This window comes from Xenopus laevis, chromosome 6S (assembly GCF_017654675.1).
Source record: "Xenopus laevis strain J_2021 chromosome 6S, Xenopus_laevis_v10.1, whole genome shotgun sequence".
NCBI classification, from domain to species: Eukaryota; Metazoa; Chordata; class Amphibia; order Anura; family Pipidae; genus Xenopus; species Xenopus laevis.
In genome coordinates, this window is record NC_054382.1 from 39,449,315 (window position 1) to 39,468,955 (window position 19,641).

The window sequence follows — 19,641 nt, forward strand, 5'->3', positions numbered from 1 at the left end:
CAAGTAAGTGTCTTTCTCAGTCTCAGTAAAATTCACTTTACAAAATGATTTTATTTTATCCACATGACTTCAAACTAAAGGAAAAATAATACAGTCCAATAAATAATTTTAATTATGCTAAACTGTTTTGCTACATTATTGGATGTAAAGAAAATCAGTTATTAAATGTTTCATATCTGTCATTTTTTTTAGACAAATGTGACTACAACCAGCTCCTAAAATCCAAATATTAGAAATATTATCTATCTCATTGAAACCAGTTATTTATTATCTCATATTCCGTTATTCTCTTATTTTCTGTACACCCTACAGATGTAACCTGTCCTCACACTCACAAATGACCCCAACTGCAAAACTGCATCAATTTACATATCTTGGCAGACAGAAAGAGCAAAATAGGAACCACACATTATTGTGACAAACACCACCTTCCATTTCTTTAGCAAAAAACTGAACAAACTTAATATATAAAAATCAAAAGAGGGAACACAATACTACAGTATTTTATGCCATGCTAATTAGGTTTTTACCTTTTTCTTGTACAGTATGTGCCTGCTTAACCCCAATCACTCTTCAACATCTGTGAAGAAAAAGAAATATAATTATCATATACAAAAGTTTGTTTGGAGCTTCAAATAATGTGACATGGAAAGGCACTTATTTCATGTCTTTATAACATTTATCTTTCTGATGTCCCCATCTTGTTATAGGAACCAATACAGGTAACATTACTATGAGATACTGTATATAGGAATCAGCTCACTTGCAGAATAATAGTGAAGCAGCCATATAGGTTCCTGCAGGGGCTCATAAAAAATACCAGCTTTATAGAATGCAGTTATCTTTAAAAGAGAAGTAAAGACTAAAAATGAATACACTGCTAGAAATGTTACATCATATACACTGAATTTCACTACATCAGCCTAAAGGTTGAGCATCTCTATCAAAGTAATGATCCAGGCCTTCGCAGTTGTCAAAGGAGCTCCACATTTTGGATTCTGTTAGAAGTGTCTGTGACACACACATGCTCAATGGCCTTTGAACAGCTATTGAGAAGAATTAGGTTTAGGAGTCTTCACAAGTTATCAAGCAGAATATTAGGTTGGCCTGTCATATAAGCTGGTGCTACGGGGCATAATATAACATTATCATGCTAATTCCACTGGCTGTCCCCTACTATATATCTGAATTAATTACTAATCAGCCTTGTATCTTGACAGTTATATATATATATATATTTTTTTTTTTTTTTTCAGTATATGGTGCATTGGTCCCTATGTTCAGTAAGTGACAGCAGCACATAACATGTGCAATGAATCAGAAGAAAAGAAGATGGGGAGCTACTGGGGCATCTTTGGAGGAACAGATCTCTACTACTAAAGGACTGTGGTTGCCTGGGGCTGGTACAGAAGCCCAAAAAATTATGTTCAACAATTCTTCTTTTCTTCTTTAGTTAAGCTTTAGTTCTTCCCATCAAGTTTACATACCAGTATATAGTCCACTTATGCATGTAGCTGTAACATAGGGTATCCCAAACCCAGAACAGACTCCAAGGATCTGGTGGATCCCTCCGCTAATCAGATGCTGCCAGGTCTTAATGTGGGAAAACCAGGGAGAAAGTTCTGGGCGAGCACAGGAACCAAACATGTATGAAAGGAATGGGGGATGCAGGCAGTGTAGACAAGAACAGGGTCAAACCAGACGGGCAACACAATACCAAAACAGGGAGCTGAGATGAGGTTGAGATCACAGGCCAAGGTCATACACAGATCAGGAGTGAAATACCAAGACAGAATCCAAAGAATTATCAACAGAGGCAAGGAGTCAGTTCAGGCAGCAGATTGGCAAGGTCAGGGACAGGCAAGGATCAAGAACCATGTATCAGACTATCAATACACCCAGGAAGTATGAAAGGAACCTTTACATTGGGCAATAAACATTAGTCTAAGAGCCTTTTAAATATTTGAACTTCGCACTAATGCTGATGAAATCACACCGGCCTTCCGAAAAGGGTGAAGATTCCCAAATGCCGCACAACCCGGAAGCAGCAGAAGTGGCACAGGATCATACAGGAGGAGGTGGCAGGCGTCCCCACTGGCGGGCGCCCGCGCCTACCAGGTAACCTCCTCACAATGGCTTTGCCAGGTACTGTATATACATATGCAAATTTTCTAGGGATGCACCGAATCCACTTTTTTGGATTCAAACCCCCGAATCCTTTGTGAAAGATTCGGCTGAATACTGAACCGAATCCGAACCCTAATTTGCATATGCAAATTAGGGGTGGTAAGGGGAAAACATTTTTTACTTCCTTGTTTTCTGACAAAAAGTCATGCAATTTCCCTCCCGCCCCTAATTTGCATATGCAAATTAGGATTCGGATTCGGTTCGGCTGGGCAGAAGGATTCGGCCGAATCCGAATCCTGCTGAAAAAGGCCGAATCCTGCCCGAATCCCAAACCGAATCCTTGATTCGGTGCATCCCTAAAATTTTCATACTATCATTTGTTTTTAGAACCTCTTGAACACAATACCCTATTCTGAATGTCTAATGAAGAACATAATGAGTCCAATCTGCTGCAAGGGGTTCATAGCATGTTATAGTTGCACATGGGAATCTTTATCAGCTTAAACACAAAACCGGAAAAGAGTCCAAAACACAAAATACTTCAAAAAAGCCTGGCAGTTTCACTGCACCAGGTATGAATAATAAATGTTTTCTGTGAAAGATAGCTAAATCCAGCAATATCACATCACATCCATTAGAAAACTCTCATTCCAATCAAGGGAAATTTTGATGGCACTAAAGTGCTTCCATGAATAGTGTGATGTAACTGCTCCGCAGATCCAAATCAAGCCATTACACACAGGAAATTTAGCACATTTAGTTAGACAAGAGTAAAGTTGGGATAGTTTATGCTTTTGTCTAAAAGGTGAAAATACTGATGGAACACCAACCAAATTGGATAAGACAAGGGATCATTTATTAAAGAGTAAGATCATAAGAATGAGGGATCTGCTGCTAAATGCCTGTTTCTCCTGCAGATCATGATCTTTCATCTTGGTTAAGCGGTACCAAGATCAATTCTATTTAAAAATACACACCAGCATTTATTGAATGGAATAATTCCATAAATTATTGGTGAATCCTTTCAAGAGAAGCCTATGGAAATATAATGGAAATTGGGAAGAATTTAGGAGATGTTTTTACATGTGGGTGAGTGCATTTTATTTGCAGCACACCCAAACACATCACCTGATCAATGGCATTATATTCTGCATATTTGTACTCATGAGTGTCTAATATTGCATTTATTTGCATATCTGTTTATTTTAACGCAGCTACATGCTGCATTTTTGTATTTGTGTATGTATTTATTTCCTTAGGATCTACACAGCACTTTTCTAGAACAGAGTACAAGTATGAAATCCTTTTCCAGAAACCCCTTATCCAGATCTTACAGGAAGGTCATCTCCCATAGACTCCAGTTTATTTAACTAATTAACATTTTTAAAAATACATTTTTGAAAAAGGAATACCTTGAACTTGATCCTAATTATGATATAAATTATCCTTACTTAAGGCAGATTATTCCTACTGGGTTTATTTAAAGGAAAACTATACCCCCAAAATGAAGTGAAAGCAACATCAAATATATAAAATTAAGTGGCATATTAAAGAATCTTACTAAACTGGAATATATATTTAAGTAAATATTGCCATTTTACATCTCTTGCCATGAGAAACCATTTTGTGATGATCTGTTTGCTGCCTCAGAGATCACCTGACCATACTGCAGCTCTAACTGTAACAGGAAGAATTATGGAAGCAAAAGACACAACTTTGTTAATTGGCTCATGTGACCTAACATGTAGGGTTTTTTTTTCCGTGCACCGTGAATCTTAGTATCCCAGGGGACGGCCCTTATTTTTTAAAATGGCAATTTTCTATTTATGATTACCAAATCACACATACTACAAAAAAAGTATATTATTATGAAAATGGTTTATTTACATGAAGCAGGGTTTTACATATGAGATTTTTTCTGCAATATAGAGACCTACATTGTTCAGGGGTATAGTTTTCCTTTAATCTTTAAATGTTTTTAGTAGAATTGGGTTATGGTGATCCAAGGGAAATACCCCTTATCTGGAAAACAGGTCCCAAGCATTCTGTATAACAGGCCCCATGCCTGTAATGCTACAAACATTTCAATAAATAAAAACTGCAAAGTAATAAAGATTAAGAAAATGTTGAGTGAACCCCTGACTAACAGTGATCTGGTTATTTATTTATATTTTGGTGTTTAGTTCTGTAGAATTGGTTCATTGAGTACACCTAAACAGTATGAATACAATGGGACATACAGACATCTACAGTATACAGATACACATAAGCATACGGTCAGTTGTGCAATGCAGTGAGTCAGATAAATAGGCAGGTGCTAGGTGTGGATAGGGTGGTGATATGTAAAGGACCAAACTGTGGTAACATGAGTTTGAGAGGTGGCTGAAACATTCAGGCCTGGACTGGCAATCTGTGATGCCAGAGGGGCTGCTATAAGGTCCCATAGAAAGTCAGTATTTAGTGGGCTGGTGGGAGCTGTTTGGGCCTCTATGTGGGCTGATTGGGCCTGTGTGTACCTGAAATGCCAGGGCCTATTTTAATTCTCAGTCCAGACCTGATAACATTCCTTCATTTGCTTCATATTAACATGAATTGATATCTGGGGGGGAAATGGGGATTCAAGTTAAAACAATACTTTTTGCCATTACTAGAACAAATGGTATATTTGTCCTTGCTATAAAAGTACAATTGTAGATCTTTAAAAAAAATAATTTTCTGAGATTTTATTTTATAATGTTTGTACTGTTGAAGCTCAGCTGGGAGTACAGTCACAGCTGGTTTGTATTATGCAAATCCATGTCATACTGGATATGTGTACACGCAGGAGTTTAACCCACTGGGTGTCTGAGCTGTCTAGTTCATTACACTGCTGACCTTTTTGGAGCCCATTTTGTTCCCCTGCTTGTATCTCCTTGTTACAGCTTTGGTTAAGAAGATTCCCATAATGATAGGATTTCCTGAAGTTAGGCGAATAAAACAGCAGTGTATTTTGTTAAACACATGCAGATTTGACCAACTATTTAATTTGGCGTTCATGTTTTCTGTGTGCATAGGTTATTGGTATGGCAGCCTTGATGTGTTGATTTTGTGGCATTGAGCTTGGTTAGTCATCTTTTTGATTTCTGCGATACTCAATCTATTTATAAAAATAGAATGTTTGAGTTTCCACAAAACGAAAGGCAACACCACCACCACAAAGTTCTGAATGAATATACAGGAGTTCTCCAGTATTGTGGTCAGTTTGAGGTTTGCTGTCAAAGCAGCAGCCCTGCATGTTTAAGGGCTGAATGGTAAAAGATGAATATGGAGATTTTGCCTTTGAACACAAAATATGCACTGTCCTCAGATTTATGCATATAGCATTCCACATGGAAATTACTTTTCACTGCCATCTGCATGAAAAGGAAGAATCTAAGTAACACTGGTGCACATGATGAGGTATATTCAGAATATATCTAAATTATGTCTGATTAAAAGTTTTTGTGGACTGTAATGTATACTTTTCACCAAAGGATAAATACTTGGTGGAAACTTGTTTGGAATCAATCACTTCTGTTATTCTGTCTAACGTATACACCTTTAGCAAGAGTGTGGAGAAATCTGCAATGTTTGTGTACTAAAAAAAACCCACAAAATTGTATGATCTGCAACATTTGGCACTTTACTACTAGGTGTAAGCAATGACCCAAATATTATTATTAACCTTTAAAGAGTGCAGACATATTCCAGGGCACGTTACTAAAGGGCAGGTTTATCAAGTGTTAGATTAGAGCTTACACAAACCTTACATACTTTCTCTTCATCCCTAAGGGATTTTTTGGGGTTTACTTATCAAATAATGAACCCTAACATTCACCCACTGATAAATACGCTTCTAAAATCCCATTGGAATTAGTAATCGACTCTAACCCGACGAGTGTTGAGGTGGAAGAGAGGCATGGTAGGGTCGCAAGCACAAGGAAGTTCAGCCCACACCAGTCCGTGGCCCACAGAAGCAGGGCCAGACTGGGCTGGCAGGACACTGGGAAAAAACCCAGTGGGCCACCAGCTCTTGTGGGCCCTGCCAGCCCAGATCTGCTTCTTCCTGCAGCTACCTCCCTCCTTCAGGCTGTTCGCGGCAAAAACACATTGAGTGCGCAAAGGGGGGCCTGAAACAGCAGGCCAGTGTGCCCCGGTAACCCCCAGTCTGACCCTGTGTGGATGTCGGACAGGCCTGCACATCACTAATAAGAATTATTAGAATGAGTGAGTTTTTCTGTGGTAAACTCTTTTGATAAACCTGCCCCATAGAGCACGTATCATTAATTTCAGTCCCTGTTCCAGTGTAGCTTACAATCTAAAATTCCAATCTCTTTCACACATACACAGTGGTACACAAAGAGTACCAGATAGGGTTGCCACCTGGCCGGTATTTTACTGGCCTGGCAAGTAAAAATTATGCTTGATGCCAATGTTATTAATGGAAAAAAACGGCAAGAATCTAGGAAGGCCGGTATTTTTTTACCAGTACCAGATAGGTAGGGATAAGGAGGATTAGGTCTGCAAGTAATAATAAAAATAGAATAGCTGCACACTCTTCGGTTTCAACCTCTCTCCACACTTGGTGGGATATGTGGGGGTCTATGTACAGCAATACTGGAATAATGACCTGTTTCCCACCACCCTAACACAGATACCCAAGTTCCGCTTTAACTTGAAAATACATCCTGTCAGCAACCTTACATAGACCCACCACTGGGTCCCCGTAAGATCACTGAAAAAGTGGTCCTTGGTTGAAGCCCACTAGGCTCTGGGTTCACTCTTATGGGCAAATTCGCTAGCGGCCTCTTCGCCAGACGTAAATTTGCCAGGACAATGCTAATTCCCAAAGATGCAAAGCTGCATCCAGGGTGCCGAACGTTGGCGAAGTTGCGCTATTGTTACTTCGGCAAGCAAAGTAAAGTTGTGCTAGCGTTGGCTAATTTGCATTCGGCTGGAAGTGAAAGTTGAAGGGACGTATATGTTGCAGCAAATACATTACATTACACAAGCCCAGGGAACCTTAATAAAATAAAACAGAGTTGTTATAATGCCCTACACATGAGCCCACTGTATAGTTTATGTGCCATATGTTAGGAAATGTAGGGTGGAACCCGATTTGCCAAAAAAATTTTTACAGTCTTTTGCAGGCTATCACTCAGAAAAAAGGAAAAGATGCCAGCGTTTTTTTGGGAACAAAAAATTAAGGAAGTCCTATCCACTCCATTGCAGTTCCTCTGAGGTGGCGAAGGCAAGTCTGGCGCAAGAGGTAATGTTCCGTAAAATCCGCATCTTAGTTTCTGTAATATCTCCGTTCGTATTAGTATCCACATGTATCATCTGCATAAAGTATAAATGTTATATTAAAATAGTGAAACTGCTGTGCCTAAAACCATCAAGTCATATAGAACGTCTTTATTTGAAAACATGATGAATTCTGTGTGGGAAGACTGGAAATACATCCAACACCTCGTGGAAGAAACCACAGTAGCTGAGTTTCCAGACTTCATATTACACGTTGCTTTTATAAAGGCTTAGAGAAAATGGGAAAATAATGATAGGAATATGTTAAGCTCAGGTAGTCAGGATGATGTTGATGGCTAATGCAGTGGTTACTGACTTCTTTTAGTGGGGTGTTCCCCTCCTTAAGCCTCTAAATATTTCATGCTACTAGATGTGGCTTTTAATCATGCAGAGTGTGCCACTATTGTTAGCTGAGCACATCTTCAGAAGGCTAATTTTCTCTTCTGACAAAGAAACCGCCATGCTTTCAGGTTGGGGCAGATTGGCGTTTTCTCCACTGCCAATGACATTAAGCTTGTTCTTTAATATTGAAACTAATACTGACTCTGCGTAAGACCCAAAAATGGATATGGGATGTTGAAGCCAGAGAAAATTGAAAAAGCACCAATATTAAAATGATAATAATTTTGGGAAAATATATATAAAAAATAGCAATTTAAATACAGTATTTGCATTCTAGCCCAATGGAGACATTTTCTTTATTTTTTATTTATTTATCTGATATACAGTAGACCACTTTGGACTGAAGGGTCAAATGATAGGAAGTACTGCTAAGAGCCATTCTCAGCATTGGCAAAACATCACTTGAAATGTTTGCATTAATAAAGGGTCATTTACAAATGGAAATACAGTCTGCAACCTAAAATGTTGGTGGCATGATTTTTTTTTCTACAATTCCAGTGGCCACACATGGGATTGTACAACCACAATTATATGAGGATTGGGTAATTTCTGGAGCACAGTCTTAAAATGATGTTGGTGTGGGATTCTTTAGGTGCAAGTCTATTGTGTCTATGGACGGAGCCTGCTGTGGGAAGCCTAAAATTACCACAATGTTTGGAGTAGCAGTAGCCCCACAGATCCTTTGCATCAATAAGGACACTTGCACAAGATTGAGGCAAAATGCACACAATGGCCCATGTTGCAAATATATGGAAGTGCAGTAGTGTGTTTGGACACAGGTACTTTTAATGAATTGTGTCAGGCTCAACAATTGCATCCACTTTACTTTGACATTGCTTGTGGTTGCTGCCTGACTTTGCTGCCACACCATAAGTTATTTATCTAAATTCTATCTGCTGCATGAATAAATCCCTAATGGGTCATAACTGGCCCACCACATGGTCCTATTACTGACCAAAAGACCAGAGAATAAATCAGTCTGATCTATATTGTATACATCTTAATATTTCTAAAGAATAAAGTTTATGTTTGGACATATGCAATACAATTTATAAACCATCCTGTAATCCATGTAGAAGTCATCAGTTACTTTGGTTCAGATTTCTCCATTACACAGTGTCAAAAATTAGCATTGTTGCATGGAGAAACCATATACAGAGGTTGGCTATGCAGCCTACAAACCTAATTTTATCAGCCAATGCTAGCTACAGGCACCCCTACCTACTGTATCTGACAAATAATATTGCGCCACGACTTTTTCGGATTTGACGCCTGAATACCGCAACTTTTTCAGAAACCCTTCGCAAATCAGGATATCTTCAGGTCTGAGTTGGAGTACTTTTTTATTCAAACTTTCAACACATCTGTAGATATCTGTGTTATCCCTGTTTGTAATGCTGGATCACTGACTTTTTTCTCACAATTTTTGATTCAACCAGTTTTTGCCACAAAAGGAAGAAGCAGTGCAGGGTGCGGATATACTGTTACAAAGGATGGGATACAAATATAATGCCTTCAATTTAGAAATCATTGGTTAGATCACATCTTGTGAATTGTTACAGCTATATGCACCCTCTACAAAAAGACAAAAGGTGTTTGGGATGCAACAGGGGAAAGCCTTTGCACTTTGGGCTTAATTTGCCTAAATGAAGTTAAAAAAGTGTCCTGTATCCCTGTACTGGTGAAAGCCAAAAATTTGGTTTTTGGGATAGTTTGAAAAGGTTATCCAATCTAATGGGTAGAATGCATACCTTTTTGAATGACTCTGGAGCCTGGCTTTCTCAGAACCAACATGCCAGTTATCCTGAAACCCTAAGAAACTTGAGCCAAACTATTTGCAGAAGTGTCAGTACAGGAACACACACAGAACTGTGAATGCAGTGAGGCAGACTGAGATGATTTGTTAATCCCCACAGACCTGCTGCATGTGAACAAAATCCAGGACAGGCAAATCTAGTGGGATATCAAGGAACTAAACAGCTGCACTGGTGAGACTTGGAGCCTGCCACGTCTCTAAGAATATGAAGCTGTAAGTCATTCCTCTAATTAAAATCCTACCATTTTCTCCAAGCAGAGACTGACACTGAACAATGCATTACATTGCATATCTGGTGATCTACCTACAAGGGAGTTAGTAAGTGTGAATATGTGAATATTTTTTTCAGAATTTGCAGATTGTATGTTCAGCGTATGTTCTATATATAAGTTCGAAAATGGTTTATATAGGTGTATACTACCCCTTGAGCATAACAAAGTAATTACAAGTTTCATTTGACAGTTTGGTGTGACTCCCAGTATAATCAAAGGTAGAATATGCATCAGAATAAGCTAGTCAGAGCAAATGGTTTGGTCCACAATCACTTGTGCTGTATAGTGAGGGAAGTGAATACAGTATTCCCTATGTCTCGTTCTTTTCTATTACCAATTCCACAACTAGTCTCAGGTCTCACTAGTAAGGAAGAGTAACAATACAGTATCTATGTACACTGTAGGACACCTCAGCTCTTTCACCAGAATTGCAAATGTTTGTATAACAGGAATCCCTCACACCCAAACTGTAGCCCTGCAATTTTTGCAGGAGACATTCCAAGAATCTCCATACAATTGGTGCTGCCAGAGGATGAGCTATAAATGGCTGGGGGATAAAGAGAAATAGCAGAGAATACACACTTTTCAGTGTTTCTGAAGTTGAATTTCATATAATTTCTTAGCCTTATCTATTCATTTAATGTATAGCTTGGTTAATGTTAATATTTTTTTCCATATTTATTCCTAAAGCCATCAGTCTTAATCTTAGATAAACACTGTATTTGGACTATCAGTTTTTGCTCCTCTCCTACGCTTTTGTTTTATAGCTAACTCAGGTTCCTTACACAAATGCCAAGTATTTGTCATCTCAGACTTCTCCTGTCTCTGTAATACTCTAAAGACTGTGTGGGCAGTACTTCTTTTTAATCTCTTAACTTGAGCGTGCAACATTTTGGCTGTAGATTCATTTGCACAGTCCTGACAAAGCCATCAGAGCTGGCTCTTCCACTATGTAAAAAACATAACAGCTTTTTTTCAGCTGTTTCCACATGTCTTCATGCTACAAGCTCTCAGAATCCCTTTATTCTGTCTGCATGCTAGCAGCTTACTAAAAAGGCAACGTGAAATCTACTGTGGGATGGCAGCAAGCATTTAATAATATAAAAATAGACTTTGACCAGTGTTAACGACAAAGGAGCTTTATGGATGGTGTCTTGTATCTGTTCATTTAACACATTCTCTGGGAAAATAATTAGGTAAATTAGTACAAAAGTTTAGTTTAATGTTCTTAAGTCTATAAAATAAGTTCAAGGCATAACAAATGGGAATAACATAACCACCTTATAGTGATACTGACACTAAAAAATGAATTTTAGCATATGAATGTAAATTAAATGTTACCTATAGGTCATGGTGATCATTTTTTGCTGAGAGGTTTATTTTTGTATATAATTGTTAGTTGAAGTTCCTAAGCCTGACTCTCTGACACTCTGACTTTGCCAACCTGACTGTCCCATCTCAGCCTGTCAGTTAGAGTTACTAATGCTAACGGACTCCTGCTGCACAAATATGGCAGCCCCCTCATACAGGAACATGGGGGATCAGACAGGTAATGTAAAAGCATCATGCAAATACTTTATGGCAAAGTTAGAAGTAGCTTGCAAAGCCAATATTATAATAGATGTAAAAAAAAGTTTAATTTCAGGTGTCAGTATCTCTTTAAAGCACGAGTAGCATTTGCACATAGTAACAGGATAATCTGTCGTTAGTGAAAAGCAAAATATAGAGATGCTAATGCTGTCATACTTTGAAAAGCCTATCAAATGTCTGAAAAAAAACAACTTGTTGCATTGCACAAAGCTGATATATGCTTTCCAGTTTATAATACAATAACTTTTCTGCCTTCTATAAGTATGTCTTCTTTCCGGGCAATAGCCTTGTGCTAGCTGCAATGAGCATGATGAGCATGCAATGATGTCCCCTTGGTAGTTTCATCTGCCAAGGTAATGGTGGTGCGTTTTGCCAGATGGGCCACAGATGCAACCACTTTAGGAATGTTGTCTGTGTTTTAATAGGAGAACTAAACCACCTCCCTCCCTGCGATGTGCTTTACTGTTACAAAAAACCCTTTTAAAAATTCGAACCCTTAAAGGAATTGTTCAGTGTAAAAATAAAATCTGGGTTAATAGATAGGCTGAGCAAAATAAAAAATGTTTCTAATATAGTTAGCCAAAAATGTAATGTATAAAGGCTGGAGTGATTTAATGTATAACATGTCAGTCAGAACACTACTTCCTGCTTTTCAGCTCTCTTGGTTTACACTGACTGGTTACCCTGGCTACCAGGCAGTAACCAATCAGAGATTTGAGAGTGGGCCACATGGGTCATATCTGTTGCTTTTGAATCTGAGCTGAATCCTGAGGATCAATTACAAACTCACTGAAAAGAAATGTACCATGTGGCCCCCCTTCAAGTCGCTGACTAGCTCAGAGTTATAGAGCTGAAAAGCAGGAAGTTGGATTCTGGCTGTTTTATGTGGCCCCCCTTCAAGTCGCTGACTAGCTCAGAGTTATAGAGCTGAAAAGCAGGAAGTTGGATTCTGGCTGTTTTATTAGACATCTGTTCACTCCAGCCTGTATATATTACATTTTTGGCTAACTAACTATATTAGAAACATTTTTTATTTTGCACAGCCTATCTATTTACACAGTTTTTATTTTCACACTGAACTGTTCCTTTAAATGCAGAGAAGTGCATTGGAGCTCCCAGTTGCCATCTTGAGGACCTTCACATAGTCTTCGGGTCCCTTCGCCATCAAAAAGCCTGCTGGCACCTGCTGTCAGGAATTGTCCTACTTATCACAGTTTTCTGGATGATTATTGGACAGCACTGAACATAAATGAGAGGATATATTGTACACATTACTTATGGGCATTAGCTGCCCTTTATTCCTATATAGAGCGATTATTATTATTCAGTGCTGTACATCAAATTGTTGAGGTACAGTGACTCTCTGCTGTGGATGGGGGGGACAATATAAATGCAATGCCTAAAGCAAGTGTGAGATCAAGTAATACGGCAAGAAACCTACTCAGCATGCCAAGCCTCCACGAGTTCATTAAGAACTGAGTTAACTAAGGCAATAAAACCAAAGATGCAGTGGTATAATGAAACAAAAAGATAAGGGACCTGGTGTATTCCAAGTTTGGAATAATCTGGTATTCATGGAGCATTCTGTCATTTGGATCACAATGCCTTAAAGGGGTGGCTCACTTTTATGTTAAATTTTAGTATGTTATAGAATGCCTAATTCTAAGCAATATTCAACTGGTCTTCATTTTTTTTAAAATAGTTTTTTAATTATTTGCCTTCTTCTTCTTCTGACGATTTACAGCTTTCAAATGGGGATCATTGACACCCCATCGAAAAAACGAATGTTCTGTAAGGCTACAAATGTATTGCTCCTTTTTGTCACTCATCTTTTTATTCAGCCCTCTCCTATTCATATTCCAGTCTCTTATTCAAACCGATGCATGGTTGCTAGGGTAATTTGGACAATAGCAACCAGATTGCTGAAACTGCAAACCGGAGAGCTGCTGAGTAAAATGCTAAACAACTCAAGAAATAATGAAGAATGGAAACCAATTGCAAGTTGTCAGAATATAACACTCTACATCATACTAAAAGTTAATTGAAAGGTAAGCAACCCCTTTAAGTCTGCTAAAAACATCTAAACATTAAATAAACCCAGTAGGATTTTTTTAATGCAGCTTAGTTACCATCAAGTACAAGGGACTGTTTTTATTATTACAGAGAACCAGGAAAGGTTGTTTGTTTTTAAATAACTTAAATAGACTACCTATAATTTGGAGATTTCTGGAAATTGGAATACCAGATAAGAGATCTTATACCTGCTATGTTAACAATTATTTCACAACCAACCTTTTAGCAAACTACTTAGAATACAAAAATACAAATACAAAAATACACAAGCATCTGCATATCCATAGGGATCAATGATGTTTGTCTAGACTGCTTTGTTCTACAAGGCAGAACAATGTGGCCTTAAAATAAAATTCATGTTCTTTGGCTAGAATGGACTATAACTTAGCTGTTTTTTATTAGACAATTCAGGTTCTACGTATGCAGATAGTGAAATGGAAAAGGAGCAAGGACGGTGGTTTAGGGAACAAACTCAGTGGTACTAGATCAGGGGTCAGCAATCTTTTCTATCAAGAGACATTTTGCCCCTCTTCCACTAAAGAAAAATAGCCTGGAGCCGCAAAACATAACACAGCTTATAAACTTTTAAAAGTTTTAACCTTTTTTAAATTTTTACTGTTATAGAATCTAACAAACAAAAGTGCAGTGTGAATGTGTTGGCCTACTTTGAAATAAATTAAACAGTGAATAGCCCTATTAAATGCTAGTGTTCTCATTTGTTTAAAGGCGAGGGCTATAGACGTCATTAAAATATGTGTCACATCCACATCTATAGCCCTCGCTCCTGCTGCAGCTGGACTCTGGAGGCTTCTCTCTTGTCTTGAGTGTGCAACCGCAGAAAGGACCATGATGAATCATTTTGCTGCAGCTCAATCTTGCCTGTCACTCCTGGGATGTCTATACAGCCCTCGCACCTGTTGGCGGCTTCCTGCGTGTGCGACAGTGGTAAGCTAACCATTAGCTTACCGCGGTCTCACACTCAAGAAGCCGGCATCAGGTGAGAGGGCTGTATAGACATCCCAGGAGTGAGAGGCAAAGCCGAAAATCCAGAGCAGCAGCAAGCAGGATGAAGAGCCGCATGAGTCATCAGAGCTGCGAGTTGCCTACCCCTGTACTAGATATTTCCCTTTTATGCAGTTAAAAAAGATATCATATTTCTGCAAAAGACATCAAAGCTACAAAATAGAAAAAAAAGCTAAGAGAAAAAGCAGTCAAATGACACCTCACATACTGCCCATCTAAGCAAGAAAGTGAGAACAGTAATCATACATAGCGCTTAGAGTAATTCTCCTCCAGGGAACCATAACAAGGCCTTAGTACTTATATAACCCACCACCCATGCATTACAGAGCAGAGGATACGTTCAAACACAAATAACTTAACTGCTGTAATTACAATGGGGTTTCTGGAAAAATACACATTTTGCAGCAGGGTAAAGCCTGGTAATTAGCTTTTCCTTGTCATTATTTTATAACACATAGCTTCATGAAAGCAGTATGAAAAGGGGACTGTGAAATGATCATGAAACAACAATATGTAGCCTCAATATTAGTTTCCCATAGAAGCACAATCTTCTATTTGGCCTTCGGTCTTCTGCGTTTATGGCCTTGGAAATACAAATGCTCTGTAAGGCTACACATTTATTAATATTGTTACTTTTTATTACTCATCTTTCTATTCTGGCACTCTCTTATTCTTATTCCAGTCTCTTATTCAATTCAGTGCATGGTTGCTAGCATAATTTAGACCATTGCTGAAATTGCAAACTGGAGAGCTTCTGAATACAAAGCATGAATAACTCAAAAATAAAATAATAAAAAATTAAAACGAATTGCAAATTGTATCAGACGAACCCTCTCTACATCATACTAAAAGTTAACTTAAAAATGAACAAGCCCTTTAAGGGCACCTGTTGGGAAAAAATATCATCCATAACCAAAGGTGCGGGCTAATAGATTAAATGTTCTAAGAAAATAGAGCCTGCACTGGCGTTGGAGGTAACAGTAGATTTTTCTTGTTTTTTTTCTTTATTGCCACCACCCGCCAGTACTAGGCCACCTGCGTCGGGAGGAAGCTCCCGGTACAAGCACATGAGCGTGACGTCAGAAGCACATTTTGCACATGACCACTTGCACCGGGATCTCCCAGTGCAAGTGTCCTAGCACTGGCGGGGGCAATTTAAAAAAAAAAAAACTATTGTTACCCCCAACCAGAGTGAGGGCTCTATTAGGCAGCAACTTTGATTGGGGATAATATTTTTGCCCAATAAGTGCCCTTTAATGTAGGGGTGCCGCAAGGCTCTGTACTTGGCCCACTGTTGTTCTCCCTGTACACTCTGTCTTTGGGAGAACTCATCTGCTTATTCGCTGTAACTATCATCTGTATGCTGAAGATACCCAAATATATTTATCCACCCCTTCATTAATAGCTGAAACCGAGACTCAAATCTCTAACGGCCTCCTAGCAATCTCCACCTGGTTTAGCCAATGCCACCTCAAACTCACAAAAACTAATCATCTGTCAGGAATCAAACTATTGATTATTTGTTGAACCATAACTGCACCATTCTCCTGAGCCACTGGGGTCCCTTAGAGTTAGCGTGGGTTTGTTATTATGATGGTCTTATGCTATCTCTCTGTTGCTCTCTTGCCCCTCCTTCCTTATTAACTACAACAACAACTGTCAATTAACAATCCTGCCTCTTTTATAAGTCTGCTACAAGCAACGCCTGGTTGCTTGATTATTAAGCTCCTCAGCCAGATTTAGCATGCGACTCCCTGTTGACTGGACTTTGTTTTGCTTGCTGGTATCTCAGTTTATTCTGTTTATTCACTGGTTACTGTTTTGCACCTCTTTTCATTAAACCTTTACTTTTTCATGGCTTCTGAATTCCGTTCTCCTATTTATGGTTCTACTCACCAGGTTATCCAGTACACAGGCTCCCTTCTTCCTACCTGTCCTCAGTGAAAGAACGTGATATCATAATTTTTTTACCTAAGCCTTGTCCTACTGCCCTATTTACTATCTCGATTGATGGCATGCCCATTAACACTGTCAACTCAGCACTGTATTTACTGTAACATTCTACTATCTGGCCTCCCTAACTCCCATCTCACCCCTCTACAGTCTGTTTTATATACGTCTGCCAGAACTCTCCTCTTCTCATCCAAAAGTGTACAGTCCCCTTCCCTGCTGAAGTTCTTGTGGCTTACCATAAAACAAAGAATAACAAACTCCCCCTCATAATCTTCAAAGCCATTCATTCCCCAGCAACTCCATCTCAACTCTTGTCTGTCTATATGCTCCTGGTCGAATCCTCCACTCCTCTCAGAGCAACCACTTGGTTGCACCCCCACTACTACTGCTGTGTCCCGCATGAAACCCTTCTGTCTTGCTGCTCCTTATATTTGGAATACCAATCCTCCATGAATGTCTTCAGAACTAAACTCAAAGACTACCTCTTGGAGCACTTGCATAACACCTGACCTGGGAACTGGCACTTATATGGCAATGTCACCCACTGTAACCTACAGCACTTAAAATCCCTCCAATTTGTGTCTGTACGTGACCTTCCCATTCAGACTGTAAGCTCTACGGGGCAGGGACCTTGATACTTTTGTCTTCTTTACAATAGGCACTTAATATATTTTGTAACTATATTTTAAATTTAATGTGTACTGTATTTTTGTACTTATGATTGCAATGACTCCCTCTTTCTTCTACTAATGTATTGTTTTGCTGTACAGTGCTTTGCCCTCAATTAGCGCTATATAAATAAAAATATACATATATACATATATACATACATACAATATTTTAGTGGAAGTGACCTGTTTTGCTTGCCCTAAAGGATTACTCCCAAATGACCCTGAGAATTTCTAAAGGAACAAATGTCATACAAATAAAAAGATAAACAAATATTATTTCCCAGCTGTTTATAGACAAACATTTCCTTTTAATTAATGAAGTAAAAGCACTGAGGCACCACTGAATACTACTGTAAAACTTCAGCCTCAGGCTCACAAGGCTGAATATCAGTTGCTAAAAACATAGCAGCTATCAGATTGCCAATATTTATTTTTAATCAAAGGTAACAGAGCTACTACTGAGTTCTTATTTGTAAGCGGTTTTATGTGCTTCATCACAGAGAACTGCACTGTTAGATCTTTTATCTTAATACTTTCCAAACTGAGTCAGTCATTCCTCTTCAGAAGCTAACACTGTGCCAACCGAGGTAATGACAACTGTCCCAACACTTTGCTTTTATAAAGGCATTAAAAGTTATAGTAAGATTTCAAAATACATTTATTACAATCAGATTTTATTACTGTAAAAGGAACTTAAAATGTTATTTAAAGATGAAGAAAAGTTGTGTTTCATTTTTCAGTAAAAACAACATAGTGTTAAGTTTTTCTCTCTAGGGTCTCTAGGTTTGTTCTTTAGTTGAATTTGTATGTAAGTTGAAACATATACATTTACTTATTAAATGCAATTTAGAGAGATGTCTGTCTTAACATAGTTTTTATTTTTACCTTTCTGTGCACATTTATTTAGACAACACTCCAGAGGGGATTGGGGCAGGTGGTTGGTTAAGGCTAAATACTAATAAAGGCCAAGCAAACCATAATATGTTAATAACAGCACTTTCTGTAAGTTTGAGTTGTATGTAAGTTCGACCACTGCCTATATATGAAAGTTGAAAAGTCTACACTAGGGGGCCCATTTACTTAGCTCGAGTGAAGGAATAGAGGAAAAAAAATTTCGAATGTTTTTTTTGGCTACTTCGACCATCGAATGGGCTACTTCGACCTTCGAATCGAACGATTCAAACTAAAAATCGTTCGACTATTCGATAGTCGAAGTACTGTCTCTTTTAGAAAAAACTTCGACCCCCTAGTTCGCCACTTAAAAGCTACCGAAGTCAATTTTAGCGTATGGGAAAGGTCCCCATAGGCTTTGCTAGCTTTTTTTGGTCGAACAAAAATAGTTTGATCGATAGATTAAAATCCTTCGAAACGAATGATTCGAAGGATTTAATCGTTCGATATTTGAAGTCGAAGGCTTTAACTTCGACAGTCGAATATCGAGGGTTAATTAACACTCGATATTCATTCTTAAGTAAATTTGCCCCTAAAATTGGAGAAGTCTAAAATTAAGTAAGATTTATCATAAAGGTCAATATAAATACAACAGTAAACTCTCGAAGTAATGCTGCTCTGAGTCCTCTGTCAACAGTTTTTCTTTCCTTCTATTGTGTACACATGGGCTTCTGTATCAGACTTCCTGTTTTTAGCATAAACCTTCAGGGCTAGGGCTTGAGCATGCTCAGTTTGCTCCTCTCTACCACTCCCCCTCCCTTTTCCCCCTCCCTCCTCCCCTCCCTGCTGTATCCCATAGCTATAAGTGAGCCGGGAGATGCTCAGGCAGAAATTGATGTCACACCAAGCTAATATGGAGGCTGTATCCCAAACAAACAGAGAGGGATTTTAGTGCCGTTTAATCAGGTATGGTAAAGCATTCTGCAGAATAAATATATTGTTATAGCATGCACTATTGTGATTATTGGCAATAAACTACTTTGGTAGCTTTCCTTCTTCTTTAAGGAAAAAGTTATATGTCTAAGACACAAGTCTAAATTGATGGGGGAAACCTGGAATTGAAGATATGTTTCTCAACAAATAACAAAATCTGTCCCAAAAACATTTCTAAGTACATGCTCCTCTAGATAATATCCCAGAAGCTTGGTGGATATTAATTCAATAGCACAGGCAAATAAACTATCCACAAATCCAGCCTGTAATGCTCTGTTGCAGAGGCCTTGTAAAACCAGTATATCAGAAATAATAATTAGAAATCCACGGCACCATATGCAATACATTTAATGGGTTTTCATGGTAACTAGAAAAAGTCAGTGTTCTAAGTATAGCAGGGATCCTTTGATAATATTGTGTCCCAGCTGTCTATCCTTTGATATCCTCACAACTTTACTATGCAGCTGCTTTACCTCATATTCCTTACAAGAGCAGATCTACTTTATGA

At 38.5% G+C, this 19,641-nt stretch overlaps 1 protein-coding gene across 2 annotated transcripts in view; it reads right to left on the reverse strand.

Annotated features, from left to right (window-relative positions):
• The window catches only part of thrb.S (thyroid hormone receptor, beta S homeolog), a 220,983-nt gene that overhangs the window by 136,380 nt on the left and 64,962 nt on the right, over positions 1-19,641 (reverse strand). For both annotated transcript variants that reach the window (XM_041567090.1, XM_018268611.2), the window contains exon 2: positions 531-580. The gene's annotated coding sequence lies outside the window, so the exon portion shown is untranslated. The remainder of the gene's footprint in view (positions 1-530; positions 581-19,641) is intronic.